Raw genomic sequence first — 3,452 nt, 5'->3', positions numbered from 1 at the left:
CCTGAGCCCCACGGAACCCCGAACCGCAACCCGACTCCGCGGCCATTCGAAATGCCCCCCGCCCCTCCCAGAGCCCCGCACAGGCCCGGACAGCCGGGACCCTATCCACCGACCCCGCGTCGCCGATGCCCCCAAAGGTAAGGTGACCAACGTCCCGCTTTTGGCGGGACAGCCCCGATATTTAACAATTTGTCCCGCGTCCCACGGCGTTTAAAAAAGTCCCGATTTTTGGGAAGAATGCGACCGAAGGTTACACTCCCGCCAACGGAACCGATTGCTGGAATCGGCGCTCCTTTATGACGTCAGCCCCTCCGCCAGCCGCTGGCCGGGGCCTTCCCGCGGTCTCTGCCGCCCCCTGGTGGTCAGCGCACATTACAGCGCGCAGTCCCGCTCCCATCTGAGGGGAGTGTCTGTATTTTATTGTATTATATGGGATGAAACAGGTGAGATCTAATCTTATTTTAATTTCTCATAGTTCCATAGGATAAATTTTGTATGTACGCCTACATGTAATTAATGTTAAGTGGCTAAAATAGCATCCTGGATGGTAGAAACAAGATAACTAGAGCAACATAAAAGTTATGTTTCAGCCCTGGCCGGTTTGGCTCAGTGGATAGTGCACAGGCCTGCTGACTGAAGGGTCCCCAGGGTTTCATTCCCGCCAAGGGCAGGCCCAGGTTGTGGGCTCAATCCCCGGTGGGGGGGGGGGGCGTGCAGGGGGCAGCCACACAATGATTCTCTCTCTTCTCTCTCATCATTGATGTTGCTATCTCTCCCTTCCTCTCTGAAATTATATATATATTTAAAGTTACTTATTCACATAATCTTGAAATATGTTTCGGTTCTTAAAAATCATTTCCTGCAAGAAATTTCCCACCACAAGCTTCACATTGGTTTTCATTTACTGGATAATACCTGACCTTTTCTCTTTACAGGATTTTATTATTTTTTTATTTTAATATATATTTTATTGATTTTTAACAGAGAGGAAGGGAGAGAGATAGAGAGCTAGAAACGTCGATGAGAGAGAAACATTGACCAGCTGCCTTTTGCACACCCCCTACTGGGGATGTGCTGGCAACCAAGGTACATGCCCTTGACCAGAATCGAACCTGGGACCCCTCAGTCCGCAGACCGACGCTCTACCACTGAGCCAAACCGGTTTCGGCAAGGATTTTTTTTTTTTTTAATAGATTTTTATTGCTGAAACTGGTTTGGCTCAGTGGATAGAGCATCAGTCTGCAGACTGAAGGGTCCCAGGTTTGATTCCGGTCAAGGGCATGTACATTGGTTGCGGGCACATCCCAGGTGGGGGATGTGCAGGAGGCAGCTGGTCTATGTTTCTAGCTCTCTATCCCTCTCCCTTCCTCTCTGTAAAAAAAGAGAAAAAAAATCAATAAAATTTATTTTTTTAAAAAAGATTTTTTATTGATTTGAGAGAGAGAGGAAGGGAGAGACATAGAGAGAGAGAAATATCAATGAGAGAAACATCCACTGGCTGCCTCCTGCATGCCCCCTACTGGGGAATGAATCACAACATAGGCATGTATCCTGACTGTCCTGATCAGGAATTGAACCAGTTACCCATTGGTTCATGGATGTACACTGAGCCATGCCAGCGGGCTCTTATTGCTGGTACATGGCTCTGACATTAGGGCGTGACTTTTGGAACCTCATATGCAGAAGGAATCCTGGAGACCTGCAGGATCCTGGTCTCACTGGCGAGGGCTCACCTCTCCTCCATGCACAGGTCCCATTCCTAATGTTATTCTCTCCTCTATGTGCAGAGCGGTTGTAGGAGACCTCTGTGCTCACCATGTCTTCCCTGCGGCCCAGACCATATTCTGAACACACGTTGTCCTTTTCAGTTCCTTTTTGTCTGTGTGAGGGATCTTTGTGTTCCAACATAGCTTGTTGTGTGTTTTTGCATAAAAACCCTTACCCTATTGCCCAGCACACTCTGGCCACAACTGAGACCCTTACTCCAGATTTCAGTTAACTAAGAAATACAAATACACTTTTTAGGATACAGGCTATATTTTTAAAAAATTAAATGTAGGTCATTTTATTTTTTATTATTTTTTTAAACATGTATTTTATTGATTTTTTACAGAGAGGAAGGGAGAGAGATAGAGAGCTAGAAACGTCGATGAGAGAGAAACATCAACCAGCTGCCTCCTGCACATCCCCCACCAGGGATGTACCCGCAACCAGTGTACATGCCCTTGACCGGAATCGAACCTGGGACCTTGCAGTCCACAGACCAACGCTCTATCCACTGAGCCAAACTGGTTTCAGCAAAGTAGGTCATTTTAAAGAGAATAATAATGATGGTCATAGCTAAAGTCTCCTAAGCATGGACCTGGTGTTAAGTTAGTTTCAGACACAGTTCAATCTTGGCTGCCACAATCAGACAGAAAGCGCGAGGACCCTTTTTCTCTTGCATCTGCACTGGACCCATTGATTTTTAGAGATGGTAGAAGAAAAAGGGAAAAACAGAGAGAAACATCAGTACCAGAGGGACACATGGATTGGTTGCCTCCTGCATGAGCGTGGGGCCAGGGAGGAGCCTGCAACTTAGGTGCCTGCCCTTGATCTGAATTGAACCAGGGAGGACCCTGCCCTGCGGTCCGCAGACCCAGGCTCTAGCCACCAAATCAAACCGGCTAGGGCAGGATATGACATTTCTTAGCCCCTCCAGTAGCAGACCTCCACTTTTTCCTCCTGGAGTGAGGTGGAAAAACTCTAAAACACCGGCTGGCATTTTTTTTTAAATTATATATTTTATTGTGGAGGTATTACTGATTTGAAAAAATGCTAAGTAATTGATTTACTACCTGAAAAATTTAAAGTTCTGAAAGTTAAGGTCTCTAGCCAAAAAGAGATTTTAAAGCTAACACCTTAATTTTAACGGAGAAAGGGGAGGACAAGCCCTTCCCACCCAGAACAGGTAATCCAATTCCCACCCGCAGGTATCTTTAAACAATGTGTTCATTTACATTTGAATGGCTGGGCCTTTTGATAGCCTAAGGGCAAGTTTACATGTAAACAAATTTGCTTCTCAGTTCCCAGGGCAGAAAAAACAAGGTTTAAAATTATTAGATTTTAAAATTTATTCTTAAAAATATAAAAGTTTATTAGTTAAAAAAAACAAGGAAGTTAAAAAACCTGATGAACAATATTAACTGTTGATTTTAATAGAATCAGAGATACGGGAGGGGAGTGGACTGACAATTCTCAGGGAAAAGGGGATCGGTGGATGCGGGAAGAGACGGAATATAAACTGCACCTATGGATGAGGACAATGGGAGGGGGGAAGGGCAGAGGGTGGGGTGGGAACCTGGTGGAGGGGGGAAGAAATGAGGAACCTTTGTAATAATATGAACAATAAAGATTGATTTAAAAAATTATATATATATATATATATATATATATTTTTTTTTTTTATTGAT

This window comes from Pipistrellus kuhlii, unplaced genomic scaffold (genome assembly GCF_014108245.1).
Source record: "Pipistrellus kuhlii isolate mPipKuh1 unplaced genomic scaffold, mPipKuh1.p scaffold_m20_p_71, whole genome shotgun sequence".
In the NCBI taxonomy this organism is placed as follows: domain Eukaryota; kingdom Metazoa; phylum Chordata; class Mammalia; order Chiroptera; family Vespertilionidae; genus Pipistrellus; species Pipistrellus kuhlii.
Note: the sequence above shows the minus strand (reverse complement) of the source record.